This window comes from Polyodon spathula, chromosome 41 (genome assembly GCF_017654505.1).
Source record: "Polyodon spathula isolate WHYD16114869_AA chromosome 41, ASM1765450v1, whole genome shotgun sequence".
In the NCBI taxonomy this organism is placed as follows: Eukaryota; Metazoa; Chordata; class Actinopteri; order Acipenseriformes; family Polyodontidae; genus Polyodon; species Polyodon spathula.
In genome coordinates this window covers 1,145,937-1,162,267 of record NC_054574.1, presented here as the reverse complement: position 1 = coordinate 1,162,267, position 16,331 = coordinate 1,145,937, and the positions used below count along the sequence as shown (strand labels likewise).

At 39.2% G+C, this 16,331-nt stretch overlaps 1 long non-coding RNA gene across 1 annotated transcript in view; it reads left to right on the top strand.

Moving 5' to 3' along the window:
• The first annotated feature begins 1,356 nt into the window (after positions 1–1,356).
• Positions 1,357–16,331, top strand: part of LOC121305117 — an 87,386-nt gene continuing 72,411 nt past the window's right edge. The window contains exons 1-2 of the long non-coding RNA XR_005948036.1: positions 1,357–1,454; positions 5,128–5,163. This is a non-coding gene — a long non-coding RNA (uncharacterized LOC121305117). The remainder of the gene's footprint in view (positions 1,455–5,127; positions 5,164–16,331) is intronic.

Sequence of the window (16,331 nt, the reverse complement as noted above, 5' to 3'; positions counted from 1 at the left end):
GTAAATCGCAGCTTTGATGGGTTTCTGAGTTCCCCGAGTGTTAGACATTGTTCCAGACATCTGGGCGAAGATGTTTTGGATCACATCCTTTTTGTCTTTTGTAAACTGTGTCTGGAAAATGACACCTGCTGAGCTGCTGCTGTCTCTTTGGTGTCTGATGGAAGATACTGTATTTTGAAGTTTCTTTTTTTATGCCAAGATGTATCTCGGGGAGACCAGAAACGTAGTAAAGCCTGGCCAGTCTCTCTAAACTCTGGTGTGTTAACCTTTGCTTTATCAGCATGACGTGTGTTGATTGTTTGGTCAGGGATTATTATAAGCATCGTTATTTAAGTACGCACGGCTACTATAACGTATATTGCCTTATTGTTCAGTTCCCCAGTAGAATAGTACATGTCAACCTTTCTGGTGTACAGTCATCCCACTATATAATGGAAATCTACAGGAAGTGGAATGAAGTAACCCTAATGTAAGTGATTTATATTTGAATGTATTATATGTTCTTAAAAACTAAGACGGGAGGCCAATATGGTAGCTTCCCCCACGGAGCGCTCGTGATGGGCCGGTGGCAGGGTTAGATGCTGCCTCTGGGAGACGAAGGAAAAGCTAGGAAGTGTGCTGAGCTGCCAGCCGTGGAACAGACTGCTCTTTGAGATTGGGCATTGGTAGCCATAGCTCATAGGGGACTTGAGATTGGGCATTGGCAGCCATTGCTCATAGGGGAACTTGTAATTCAGCTACTAGTTTAAGCCGCCATTCCAAATACAAGTTGAAACAAGGGTTTCTAGATGAGACGGATGGCTAAGAAAGAAATACAATCCCCTGTCTTCTATTTCCCATTTTACAGTAGCTAGCATGTACACGTGTCTTAGAATTGTAAAACAGAAGTATGTAATGCCACCAACTTTAAAAAAAAATCTTGTATACTTGTACAGGTATTTCACTTAACTAGTAACCTCACAACACATTATTTACATTTTCCATAGTGGCGTCGGCTCTCTTTTCTGATGTATCCTTCAGTTTGTGTTAGAAATGAATGTAACAAGGCTGCACACTCATTCTGAAAATGATTGTGAGTATAATGTGTTGATGTGAAATACAGTATGCATGCAACTTGCATTTAAGTCAAGAAACATTAGACCTATACAATACAAGCGCTACAATTTGATTGCCTTTTCATTCTCACCTGTTTGTATGGAAATGGATGTACTAAGAAAACTTTCTTTTTTTACACAGATGGACAACATTTCAGTAGGGGTTACATATAATGGGGGATGCTTTAAAAACAGCAGTTTGTAGTTGTGTAACCCTTGTAATATATATATACATATATATATATATATATTTTGCAGCTCAAGCCTGGTCAGAAAAACTGCAAGGACAGTGACAGTGAAAGTGCCAGTGGAGACTCGAAAAAATCACTCCGGGGCAGTCCTCACGAGAGGCTTAGTGACGTAAGTATTGTATATAAAATTACCATATAGGAACAATTCAAGTGCGTGAGGTTACTTGAATACTGCTTGCTTTGTACACCCTGTAAAAAGCTCAGTTTATTGCTCGATTTATGAAAAAATATAAACTTTTGCACTTCACTTGCTAAGAGAAAGTGCACAGCATTTCTAGTGGAGTCTTGATGCTGTCATGAAAAACTAGTTGCAGTACAATACTGTCGAATGTTTTGGGTGTTTCTGACGTCTCACCACGCAGGGCTGTCTTTTACATGACTGCAGTTATCCCATTATAAAACAAAAGCATTTTGTTGTTAAAATCTGTTCTATTCCTAACCTAAAAGCAAAACTAATGTAATCAGCAGCACAGATTGCTACAGTTACTCTCGAATGTTGGAGAACCAAGGCATTTTTATCATATGCTGTTCCTCTAGGCCAGTACTGCAGACTAGAAGACTTAAATTAAGACATTTCCAATTTGCTGTAAGTTTATTTTAACCCAGTTAGAATACAGACTCCCAGAGCCGACTAGGCTGAATCAGTGCAGCCTCAGTACTCTTATCAGCCAAAGACTTCTCTGACACAGAACTGATTGTACTGAATCAGACTGCTGAATTAGTGCAGCCCCGGTTCACATATAAACACAGCCATGGGCTCAGGCTACCTTTTATTGTTACAGTTAAGTATCTACAGAGCGATGTGGTGAATTGTTGTCTGGATTTGGACCAAGAGAGCATTAAACCAGTGCATTAATTCCCTGTGCCACAGAGACAGCAGAAAGACCATTTTTATTAACTTTCAATTAGCCTCCCTGTGACGAGCTCGTTATGAAGAGACGCTTACCATTAAAAGCACCCTGTCAGCCACTTTCCATTCGGACAGTCGTTTTACTCAGATAATTAACAAACAGAGGGGCTCCGCTGGAACGAAAGCTAGCCATTTAGTGAAATGCGATTTATATTTGTTAAAATGCAAACAATAACATGCAGTTGCTTATTCTGGTTTGTTCAAGGCAGTTCGTGAAGAATATTTTCAAGGTCAAATAAACTAGGAAACCTGCTTATGAGAGAATACTTTACACTGGCCTTTTAAAATTTAAAAAAAAAAAAAAAAAAAAAAAAAAACAATGGTAGCAGATAATTGATTCAAATGCAATGTGATAGGAATAAAACATATTCTATCTGTATAAATGTGAATCGGCAGCTTGACAACCAGGTTCAAGGGCTGGCCAATTGCTAATGCAACAAGTTGACCTTCCAAATCGCATAGGTGTGGACAGGGTTTAATAAGGTTTACAGAAACGCTGGACTGAGTAGATGGCTGCATTTATATTTAACACGCACAGGGCTAAATTCTCAAAGCTCCAATTTGTCAATAGCACCATTTTTACAGAAGGGAGAAACGTTACCCAATAAAGTTCTCAAACAAGAAATACATTTTAATTGAGGCGATTGAATGAAGTAGTAAGTCTTGTCTTATTAGTTTTGGGCATTTAGTTGGTGTTTGTTCTATTCTGAAAAGCATTGCGCTAATGGCGATTTGGAGTAAATAGCTTTGAGAATCCAGCCCATGATTATGTTAAGCACATGTGGGCAAGTTTAGTGGTCTGTCTCATTTGGCAAGGAGGTGTAAATTGAATTTCTGTCTGCCCAAACCTTTCCAATCCAGGTTTAAAGGTATCTGCATATTGAAATACAGGACAGAGGTCTGCATGAACCCAGTGAAGACCCACCTTGCCTACACATTTCGCATTGCACCTGTATGCTTCATCGGCACAGCAGCGGTCACATTTCTCTTGTAATTAAAGCTGTCAGTTGGAGGAAGAGCCAATCGCTGAAAAAACACAGTATAACAAATGAAGCAAAATGATTCAGCGTGTAGCTCTAGGATGCTTCGCCAGGCATGAAATTAAATAAGTAATTTGATGTTGACATCAGAAATTGAAAGGATACCTGCTGCTCTTCATTCCGGCAGACCCACATAGACAATAACCAAGATAAACACGAAACACTGAGTGCCCTCAAAGCTGTGGGCAGTAGCGACGCCAAAGTGACACGACTGCGTCAGCTCCGACCTAGAAAATGTGATTTCCTGTAAGAAAATGAGCAGGAAAATAAAAGCCTTTTCATTAGATAATATGAGGCTGCAGGGGGGTGTGATGTCACGTTTTTGCAACAAGTAAATTCAAGCCTGACGAGTCACTGGTTGAAGACTCACATGCAGTACTACGGATAGGAGGAAATGTGGTGACAACCAAAAAATACAAATAATAATAATGATGATGATGATGATGATGTACATAGGACAGCAGGATGGCAGTCCTTATCCAAGAATGGGAGTAAGACTCCCATAGCAGTCTGATCCACTCCTGATTTCACTGTGGCTAATCAAGCTTGTAGTAAAACCTGGAATGGGTGAAACTGCTATGCAATATTATTTCCATCCCTGTTATCACTTAGAAATACATACTGAACCACTGCTTTTGAACTAGGTACCATTTGTGACTTAGGCTAAAGTCCAGACCAAGTCTAATACACAGCTGTGCACTAGAACCCCTTACTATGGTAGGTTCTCTCAGTAGATCAGCAGGTATCCCATGCTTTACCCATTGTTATACCATCATTCCACTGATTTATTACACTTTGCTATACCTTTACTTTGGCTGATCTAACTTGCATTACATAGGTCAACGACAGGCAACTAGAACTGAAATGTGGCTCCTGAATGCATAGCCACCTTAACACAGACTTAATTAAAACAACATATCTGAGCATCACAAAAAGCTAGTGAAAAGAGCAGTTTGTTTCTCTCTGTACGATGTGTGTCACATGCCAGGGTGCAGGAGACTCTTGTGAACTCCGTCCAATCATGGGAAGAAATATTTACACAATGCTATAACTCTTTAACAAGGACCTGCCTTGTGTGTATGAGTGGAAACATCCTCCAGCCAAGTGCTGCTTAGCAGTCTGACAGGATAAACAGACCTGCAGACTGCTAGGATGTGGGGTAATGAGCAAGCCAGGTCAATCGGTACACATTCACAGACTGCTAATGATGTTTGCAAACTGTCCTTTGACACTTTACCAGAGGAGCAGATAGCTCTCATTTGTATCGTTCCTTGCACGTCTAGAAGCCAGAAAGGGCACACGTTACCTACGCACTCTTCTATATATATATTTTTTTCTTGACTGCTAATTAAGTTTACAAACTGTTTCATTTTCTAAGCCTCTCTTGTTCTAGTTCTGCCTAATGAGGAATAAATCGGCAGGCAGTTACACCTTTTGGGCTTGTTTGAAGTCTGCTTTTTACTCTCCCTCGTATGCACCTCTGTGACCACAAAGCTGGGGTAACAGGAGGCCTGGACCCTGAATGTCAGCTTGTCAGGATAGCTGGGATGAATCATTTGTGTTTAGTCTCCGCAGCAGGGTGAAATGCCATCATTACCCAGCTGCCTGTCAAATAAATTGGCAATTATAGGCTGGGAATTCAGTAAATAGAACGTTATCTTTGCAAACTGATGAGAGACGCGCGCACAGTGCAAGTGTTTGGCAAAGGGAGAGGCCCACCGGTGCGCCAGTACAGCGATGAAAAGCATTAGAGGGCTGATAATGAACTCACCGAGATGGAAAAATAATAAATACGATCACTAATTTTCTGTCTCCCTTGTGTTTTCTTGCAGAGCTCCGCTCCTTCCGGGTTGTGTACAGGCTACTTTGTAAGTATGCTAAACATGTAACTGCCTATTAGTCTTACAACTAGGGATATCTATCAGGGATATCAGACAAGTCCTTTATTAAGGGTTATACAGGGACATGGATCTCCCAGAATAAAATGCATACCAATAGTGGTGTTGCACACACACTAACTGTAGAAGAACGAATGCATGATGTATTGAAAACTGTATTCTATTAATAGTGCACGGCTTTCCAATTCCAGCTGGATATGTACTTTATATTAACATTCACCTAGGGAGTATATAACAGGGAATACTTCATTTGCTGTTGCATTGCTTTACATTGGTACTATATACTATAGTTATGATTGGAATGCACAGTTCCACAACAGGGTTTTTTCCCAGATTAATTACACAGTTTTGTATCTGAATAAACTGAGGCTGGTTGAATCTAAAACCGGGACCGGAATGGCACACAGTAAACGAAGCTGGCCAAAGCCAAAAGCCTAGCAGCTGTACAATTAAAAAATAATACGACAGTATCTTGTTTCAAAAGCATACCAGTGCCACACCGCAGTGTTTGTGTCAGGAGAACTGATATCATGTTCACTTTCCAAATGACTGTGGAACAAACGTTTGCATGAAATCACTGCGCTCTGAACTTTAGGATGGCTACCATACATTCTTATCCCACTTGGGTTTGGCATCTGTTGACTGATATGTCATTAAGTAAACAAAATAACTCTCTATGGGTTTTAAATTTCTAGCTCATTATATGTGTTACATTCATTCTTCATGGTGTAATGCTAGTTATAATCTGGAATAGCATATAAATGCTCTCTGTGGCTTTATTGTCAAATGTGCTTACTTAAAACACCATTATATTATTAACTTACATGTACAAAATAAATGCCAGATGTTTTTGGTGGTATTTTTGTAATAAAACACAAGTCTTTAATCTAACCACTAAACATACTCTTTAAATAGAAATCAAAAAGCCATTATATGTTGCTAAAGACAGTGAGTCATACAGTAAAATGACATTAATATAGAATATATAAACTCACGACTAAAGAAGTCTTAAAGAGTAGTCAGCTGTGTACTAAGATGGATTCATCTACTTTGAGCAAAAATGCATTTTAACGGTCAAAAAAGTTTACAGAAACATTTTTAAAAGGTTATAATTATCATGTATCTCAGACATCCACATTTTAAAAGTTCAGTTTTCCTGTGTACCCCAGAAGTGGCCAATTTTCTCTGAATTCTGAAGGTAATTGGGTAGTTTTTTATTTTTATTTTGCATTTTAAAGTTGCCCTTGTTAGCATGTACCATATGAATATGAAATGAAGAAACTTACACCTATTATTAGCTAATTATCACTATTCCTCTTCTGGGGGGGAGCTAGCTTCCCTTTATCAGTTAGTGTCTGAGTTGTTGTAAGATTGAATGCAAGAATAACACTGTCTGAAACAAAATTTGAGTGATATAGATTGTGCAGCTATTTAATGGTAACAGCCCTAATCACAAATGCTTTCCCTTGACCTTTTAGATCTAGCGCTAGATCTGCCTGTAAGATAACCTTTTAGAGGCATTTTGTTCCAAGCAATTTTCCATGTGTAATCAACTATAGGCTCATTACTGATGCTATAGGGGCCCATTGGGATAAATCTGGTCTAAAAGGCTATGAGTGACTGACCCAACATAAATCTCAAGCTTTAAGGCAGTAGGGCCTCTGTGTGAAGTGCAGTGTCCTGCTGCTTTAAGGTTTCAGTGTAATCAGACCAGGCCTTGTTTTTCAGTTCTGATATCCAGATCATTAGCTTGGAGTGTGGAGATAGCGGCAACATTGGCAAAAGCTGAGTGGAAATCTTCAATAGTGTGAGTCATTCAGAGTCGGGTTGTGCTTTGCTTTGTGACATCTGGTTATCCAAACTCTGCTGTTTCCTGTTATCGCAGGATAACCCAATTTGAAATCCCAATAATGGTGGTTGGCAGAGTCTTGACAGCTTCATATCATTTGTAAAATGATTATGTACTTATTACTTTGAAATCTGTTGTAAGTGCTCTGTTTGAATAGAGGCGCGCTTAAGGGTAAACTATACATACTTTGTGTTTTTTATCACATCTGTGCCATCTGAAGATGATGACCTGCGAAAAGGTTCAGTTGTGTTACAGAAAATTGAGTGCCGTGCCTATTATATTACATCTTCTTTGTCAGAAGAGAAAATTGTTTGGCAAAATGAGAGACAAACAGATGAAATGCTGCTCTCTACCCTCGTAGTTATAATCGTATGCACAGAACAGGCTGCCGCGGTAGCATCTAGGACGTTTACCTCCTACTGCTTTTCAATTCAGACCTTTGATGAGCATATTCCCACTACTTCTTTTAAACTGGATGTCCGACTGCCTTCCCTGACTAAAGTAAGGGCTTTAAAACAGATCCTGACAATTTGTGACACAGCAGTCTATCTAAATCGCTGTTTTCCGGTATCGTCTTGTCACCGCCTGACAAGTAAGTGTCCATCAGAGAAACTTCTTCAGCACCGTGGAACATCTTTAAAGGCACCAGACAAAGCGTTAACCAGAAAGTTTTATTATGCTTTTTGATGGAACTAATCATGGAAAATGTAATCTCATTACAAATAGCACAATGCAGTGATGCTTGGAGCTGTGCAAGCTTAGTTTTGAATTTTAATGGCTGGTTGCATTCTGCTTTAAGATTTGATTGTGTTCAATGAATCAAAAATGGCCTGTAATTTTACATTTGTTTAGGGCTGGATAAAATAGGGATTTTTTCCCCCCAGTGCATCATACAATCCTTTCTTCAGATCAGCTAAATATGTAACCAGTGATGCAAACTAGTATATGGTTTTCATGGCTGTCCTATAGTATGAAAGGGGATTGTACAACTAAAAGTACCGTCATTAGCTTTGTGATTATTTGATAACAACTGAGCTCAAGCTTATCAATTACTAATCTACACAGATCAACAATGATCATTGCAAATTGCTGTTAAAGAACACAACGCACGGTAGTTGCATGCAGGGACGCATATGGTCTGCTAATGCTGCGGTTTCTTTACTGGGATTCTGCACTGCGTTGGATGTTTGGCGGAAGTTAATATTAGGATTTGTGGAGCCTGGTGAATCTTAAAAAGCGAGGTCAGCTTTTGATTGGATGCGAGGAGGCAGCAAGTGTGGAGGTTGCCATAGCGATCGGAGAGCAGGTGGGAACAAGTTATTTCAAGGCAGAAAGATCATTTTGTTGCTGCGTGTGGGGACTGTTACCCAGTGGGAAGTTACTCCCTCCCTGCATGCCCTCCTAGCAGGAGCATGTCCTTCAATCACAATGGCTCGGCAGGGATGCACTTACCCCCTGGCTGTGCGCTGGAGAAAATGCAATCCAAACACCAGGATTCCCTGCGCCCTGTGTGTGGGCAGTATCTCCATTTCTTTTGCCAACAAACAATCAGAATCTCCTCTGCTGCTAACAGTTGACAAATAGGACCTCGTTTTGTATACACATACCCAAAATGATGTATGCCATGCCTCAACGCTTAAATTAAACGGAAAAAGGCTTACAAGCTGGGTCTAATATGGCAGCGCTAAATAGCACCAAAAGAGGGGTTTGGAAAGCCCTCAACTGTCACCCCTGATTGTAGCAGGCTTGTATTCTGTTGTGTTTTCTGTAACGTCTGACTCCAGCAGAGCGCTGTAAGAACGCGAGCACACCAGCGTGTTGACCTTTTGCTTCAGTGGGCTGTGCCGTTTGATCCTGTGTTGACAGTCAGGGTTTGATCCAACTGGAGGTGCAACCAGGTGGATTGTGCCTGGCAGGAGAGCTGCACTTGCTTAGTGACGGGGTTAGTCAGTGCCCCCCAGGCGTTAACCCAACAAATAATGCAGCTGTTGCACTTCTGTACAGCAGTTGGCTGTTGATCAGGGGCAGGCACTGTTGATGTTTCAGAAAGGGAAATGCAAGTTTGTTTTTTGTTTCACTATGTTTTTTCCACTGTAGTGTTTCCTCACATATCTAAAGTTGAGAGATTCACAATGGGCTGTTGTTGGAGGGATGCGATTAGGGGTTCAATTTACACAGTTTCAATTTAATATCAAAAAAGTGACAACTCACAGAAGGACAAAGATACAGACAGGAATCTCTTGTGCTAAAGAATGTCCAAGGCAAGTTCCATAACAATTGGATAAGCGGTTGTCGCAATTGTAAAGTGTGGCATTTTTCTGAGAATAATACACCTTAGTGTCAAGAAAAAAGAAACAGGAAGGAATATTTACATCATTGTTCTGAGTAGATTCTTGATCCTCTGGAAATGTTGTCTTTACTTTTAATAATAGGGCACATGCAACAGTAGCTATAAATATTTCAATATTAAATTGTAAGGTCCATTACCCAGCCTCCATGCAATGCATACAAATAGAACTATGTTGTAATATGTGTTGTCTATATACAAATAAGTCATTAATTCTAATGACCGCATACCTGCAAGTGATTCTTCATTTTAGCATAACATCAAAGAAATGAGCTGAAGTTTGTGAATGTATGTGATGACAATGCACAGTGTGGAACAGCCAACAGATTTAGTAGAATATTAGACTTCACACAACACTGAAAAAAGTGTTTGTTTGTTTTTGTTTTTTTGATTGAGAAGTTGATTCGATATTCCGTTTTGAAATTCATAGAAGGGATACACTTCTAGAATTGTGGGGGGGATTGTTAAGGAAAGGGTATATGCTTACTATAATTCTATGAAAAATTATTTGACACTGTGCAATATCCATAAAGAAGACCCTAAAACCAGCTGCTTAAAGGGCTGCTTATGATTTGCGGCATGTGCATTGCACAGAGTTATTAGGTTAGGTAGGGGGTGTTGCATCACTTACGTTTCATCGCTCACTGCAATTTTTCTAAACCACAAGGCAACATCCAAAAAACATGGCTCGGAATTAGAGTTTCGGAAGATTATGATGTAGACATTATTTCCCTCAGGCCATGGGCTTTAGTCAAATTCAGAAGGAGAATGAAATTGCCAGCAGTGAAAAGCAGACAGAAAGGTATGAGTTCATGAGCAGAGAAATAACATTTTCATTTGTTCTGTCCCCATGGGAAAAATTCAGCATTCCGGTAAATGGAGACAGTTATAAGAAATGAATTTTTGTCAGTGGGGATGTGATTTTAAGGCTTACTTATCCATTGGCAATTCAAACCCCAGGAATCTGAGAAATTGGCCCAGAATGTAATCTTTATGGCATAGTATTTTTGCAGCATTATTTCTAAGGGGCTGTGTCAATTTTGCTTACCTTGTTTAGTTTAAGAATTTTTTTTTTTTATTTAAATTTTTTCTGTAATCTGTTTGTATTATTAAGTCCTCCAAGAAGGTAAAGGGTAAGGCTGAGAATCTCCTTGTAAGCGTATTCTGTATTTGGACACAAGTTTCTATTTTTTTTTTCTTTCTAATAACAATGTATTTTTTGGTTATTTTGGAATATTCAGTAAAGCTTCAGTGTTTCTTCTTTCTCACGGTGTGAATTGCAGCTCACACTGTTTTGCAAAGTGTGCTAAATCACACGGTGCATGGGGAAATAATGAATCCATAAAGCAATATTGCCTCACAATGTTTAAGCTCTTTAAAATAAAAGTAATTTGTTTCTTGCGTTTTATGCATTTGCAATACATTTACATGATGTCTTATTTTATATTGCCTTCTCCCTTATGTATTAATGTTCCCTGGGCTCTTTTTTATTACATTATAAAAGGTCACCTTTCATCTTATTTCAACAGTCTTCTAATTAAGACCCCAAATGCTGCTTATACTCTGAGATCATATGGTAGAAATAAAATACCTGCTACTTCAATTTAATATGACAAGGTGCATAAGTGTCTGAGCTGGAATCCTCTCCCCCTTGTTTTTTAAAACAGCTACAAACTGTAATGAGTTGGCATCTCAGACCATTGAATTGAATGGAAAAACAAGGGCTGGACGCAAACCATGCGGTTCAGTGACAGGCTTTCTTACCATCCAACTAAGGAGCAAGCTCTGTGGTCGAGATTTATGCGTGATGCTAGTGTCAGTATTATTAACTCGTCAGCTGCTAGGAGGAGATTCATTTCACACACACACCCCCACCCCCATGCTTAATCAAAGCTCGTTTTCGAGTGTCGACAAGATTTCAACGTTGTGCTCGTAACCACGACTACTCGCTGTCCCCCAGGATTCAGACTTCAGAGAATCACGTGACTCACAAGCCGTCATGCATACTATAGCTGTAATGCAAAGAGCATGGATATTTAATTACCTGGTTCAGCCACAGGGGTCAGGATTCTTCCCATAGGGCGCTGCTGTAATGACTTGGCATCTCGGCTCATTGAATTAAATGGAAAGGTGAGGGCTGGGCACAAACTGCCAACCTGGTTCGAGAATGAACGTTTTACCGTTGAACTAAAGAGCAAGCTGTGCACAGATCGTAGGCTGATGTCTGATTTATTAACTCAGCAGCTGCTAGGAGGAGAGCCATTACAAACCCTGCCCATCTTTAAAACAGTCAAAATGCAGCCTATTTTCAGAATGAACTTTAGTCATTTGATGTTATAGTAAATGTCCTGTTAATGCTGGGTTTTTCAGGATGCTTTAGGAATAATATAATCCACTTGCATCAACAGTGCTTATATTATTTCCCAAATAAACAAGCAGCTATAAGCTCAATAAATCATTTCAATTTTTAACCTCTTCCAGTCCCTGTTTGTTGTCTGTGTTGTTCCTTTGGAGTGTAATTATCTTGGGAAATTGCCGCTTCCCAGGCACTGATTCACAGTAAGTGATATTATTACATTTAGCTTTATTATTGTCTAAGCTGTAATGCAATGATCATGAAGCAGAGAGAATGTAGTTGAGTAATACATAGCAATTGATTAGTGTGAGTCAGTTTATCAGATTGGGCTTGTTTCCTTATTTAGAGCAACTAGAATGAACATTTTCCCTGCTCTTCGTGTCCACAATGGAATGTGTTTAGACCTTTTCATTAAAAACATGCAATGTTTTTTTAATGGTACACTTGACAATGCGATATTAATCATGATGCATCTCATGATAATAAATGATCAATAATATGACTATTTTGATAAAAGGCAGATCCTACATTTTGTGAGATGTGTCAGACTCTTCTAGTTCTTTGTCTGTGTAACAAGTGGATCCAGGCTGTAAATTTAGCAGTAATGTAATACTCAGTTCCTGGAACAATTGCATACTGTATAATATAATGATAAATGCACAGAAATGCCAGATCCGACAGTAAAACTAGCGTCTGATTCAATTGGTTTTAACCCTTCATAAGGTGTTATTAGACTGATAAAACTGGTCACTGTTTTATTTTGTAAGCCATCTCTCTAATAGCCTTACATGAGCACTGTGCTGTAGCCCAGCATCAGATTGCGTGAATGTGAAAAGTAATGTACTGTAGCTTGTTATGTATGCAGAGTGGCAGTAGTGAAAAGTGGTCCAAGGACATTAAATCAATAAATGTTCTTGCAGTTCAGCAAATTATATCCCAAAGCTGTTTTATCTCAGTCTTATCCTTTGGCATGTGGAGGTCTTTCCAAATTGTGCCCCTAGTTTGATGGTTGTTGCTGTTGTTTTTTGTATTCTTCCGTTGATTTGGGGAGACAAATCATATCTTTCGGTTTATTGCGTGTAAATAAAAGAGGACCAAAGATTATTCTTGTGTACTCTAAGTTATTTGGCAGCAGCCTTGTATCAAGTGGGTACAATGTGCTGAACCAGATAGCTTCCATAATATATATCAAACAACTGTTTTTTTCATTGCCGTTAGCAGTGATGTAGGGACTGGGGGTACTTCAGCTCATGGGTACTGTATTTGCCAAAATCAATACCAGGGAAAATTCTGTTGTTGTATTACTCCTCTGTTACAGAAGTGGATTTAGAGTATTCATCAAACATAAATTGTCTGCACTATTCTCCCTCGTTGTTGGGAGGCATAATTAAAATTGTTTTGTAGTCAGTGTTAATGATTTAACGATGTGGAGTTGTATGGAACTGATGCCAACAGAGATGATTAAAGATATTAGTTTAATTTATAAAAAACAAGCAAGTAGGCAACTTAAAAAAAAAAAATGTATATACTTTTAAAATTTAATTGTTGTCCACCTTTTTTTTGGGGGGGGCATTTAAAGCCGCTTCAGGTATTGAGAATGAACACTTTTTGCTTCATAAAGTCAAATGAAACCTGCTGAATAACGTTATTCACATTTAATTATGTACTGTATTTATGTTCTTTCATTTGAATTTGCGCTTACTTATACTGATTTTATTGTATTTTATAACTGCTCTTATCTGTAATGTGACTCTTTGTAACTCCTGTAAGTCGCCCTGGATAAGGGCGTCTACTAAGAAATATACAATAGCAATAATAAAAAAGGAAAGAGATCAGCTTGAACAAGCAGCCCCTGAGAAGTTTCCAGTCCTGTGACCACGGTTTTCACTGCGAGCAAAAGGCATGGCAGAGTGAGAAGGGAATTGCTGTCGTCTTTATAACCCTTCCGTTGCACCATGGCATCGACATCTTGTCCTGGTGTGCAATCATAGAAAAAAAAAAAAAAAGGAAAAGATTTTTATAGATTTTTTTTTTTTTTTGTAACACAGCAGAAGCCAGTTGCTGCACAGTTACCTAACCTAAGGTACATAACTTAATTAAAGGTTGCTATGATCTCCAGTGTGCTTTATATACCCACGCTGGGGAGGAACAAACACACAGCAAGGGCCCTCCACAGTTCTCATAGTACCGCAGTGTAACTGATGGGCAGTGCAGTTTGGCATGGACCGCCCTGTCTGGGATTTGCACAGCTTAACCTCTTGCTGGCCTCTGCGTTGAGGATCAGAAAGGTCAGCAAGAGTGGAATTAGCTGGGATAAGGAGAACATCTCATTCAAAACCTCATCCAATTATGGTCTTATTTCCTACTGACTAAGATCAATGTATTAAGCCATTCAGACATGCTCTAAGCCTCAGAGAAAATTGTTGTTGTTACAAAAGCTACCAGGGGAGACTGCTGCCCCTAATGACTGCATGTAAACTATACTGTGCACACCAGGAATATTGTTTGTTGCACAGATTTTAAGATCGGACACAGACAGTACTGTGGAAAAAAATGTATTTGATTAATTAATAGTTTTACGTGACTAAAATGGTTCTGCAGCGACAACAGACACGGTTTTATAGTGTACGGAAATTGGGTTCCACTCCTGAGCGCTGAGAAACAACAGGAAACTCCTCTTTCTTCGAGAGTTCAGCATGGTTTAAGCAGTTTACGCAAGTCACAGTGTAATCTTGTACTCGGTGCACTGTGCTATGCGACCTGTCTTGCTCTGAAAAGCGATCTTTGAAAATACTGTGTCTCAATTAAACGAAGTGACGTCCCAATTAAACAACATAAATAACACTGGGAAGAGCCGCCTCCCAGAGTTGTATCCCATTTAAGCAGATATCCCGATTTATCAGTATCCCGATTAGGCGGTGCCGACTGTAATGTAATATTTACACAAGGCTTCAAGTGCGGTGTAAGTGCGATTTTTTTTTTTTTATTGAGGCGTAGTTACTTTGAGATACAGGAAATGCACCACTCCTGAGATGAAGGGGTTAACAATTTAGTGCAGGATTGTAGATTCAGCAAATGAAAGCACTGGGGTTTGTAAATTTTGTTCGTTTGTACATTGACGTACTGTACTACTGCTGCATGGAGAGAGAAATTGAATGCGGCCGCATTTCTAATCACTATCCTTCGAAAGAGTTAATGAGTAAGCAGGCAGCTGCAGCTTTAAGAAGTGCTGGCAGTAGGGGGTGGTGAAGCCGCAGCAGTGGGAGTTTGACTGGCCCTGCTGTGGGGTGGGCATGGTCTCCTCAGTGCTGACTAGATTAGGTTTTTCGGGGCAGAGCGGCAGTCTGTTTGGAAAAATATCACAGCCCATTAGTTAGAAGCAATGAAATGGAGACAACTTCAGGGACTCCATTAAGCATGCTGTGTTTAGGCAGACAGCGCCTCTCGGCATGGTGTGCAAGGCATTGTGCACAGAGAAATAATTGGACTGGGGAAATCAACTGGGCTTCAACGGCACTGATGGGGGTTTCAGACAGAAAATGAGAACAGTGCTTTTTTTGTTAGAATATTGGCTGTTTGATATACAGGAATCATGATGGTTTCAGGAATGAATTAATGTTTTAGTGACTTGTATTGCCTTTATTAATGTCTTCATAAGAACAACCTATGGATTTCAGAATGCCTGTACACTATTAAGGGCTGAATCTCATTTAAAGACTGAAATACCCTGATGCAAAAAAAGTACTAAAAAGTATTTTACCCTTTACCTTAGCTAAGATCAGTGTAGAATTACGACTTAAAATCACCCAGTTACAGGGGAGACAGATATACAGTAACCCAGGGGATGTGAGAAAGGCAGGCAGGTGCATTTACTCAGGAATAAAACTTGAATTTTTACAGACTGGAGAAAGCTTTTTGAATTAAAAAAAAAAAAGTATATATTACTCAGTGTTAGTGCCTTTAAGACATGCATTGGTAATTCTCAAAGCAAAATCAGGGACACATCTGAGTAAGAATTGCCTCAATTATCAAATTAAGTGGATGGCTTTCCTGTAGAAATGGCGTTAGTCTCCCAAAGCCCCTGTCTCTAAGGTACTGTAGTCATTAATCCACTGTACTGTTGAATCCCACAGAGGCCAGATGGAAGCTTGCAGCTGTGGTCACCTAAATTAACAATTGTTAGTCTACAGTAAATATAATGGTAGAAACGCTTTCCATATATTCCATATAACAATATATATATATATATATATATATATATATATATATATATATATATATATATATATATATATATATATATATCTTTCTGAAGCATAAAAATCTTTTTTTGGCTTTAATTCCTCAACATACCAATTTAAAGCCCATGAAATAAATTGATGCAGTCAATTGCTGCGTAGAAAATCCATCTCCTTCAATCGCTGGCTAAATCCTTCGAGTGGTGAAATATTTGATATGTTTTCAAATACTGTCAACGAGCCTTTGCTGGTCAGGTACCGCTGTAGGGTTTCGGAGAATTCAGAACGAGAAACGATGAAATGGAAAGCTTTTTTTTTTTTTTTTCTGTGAAGTCAGTGATGGGTAGC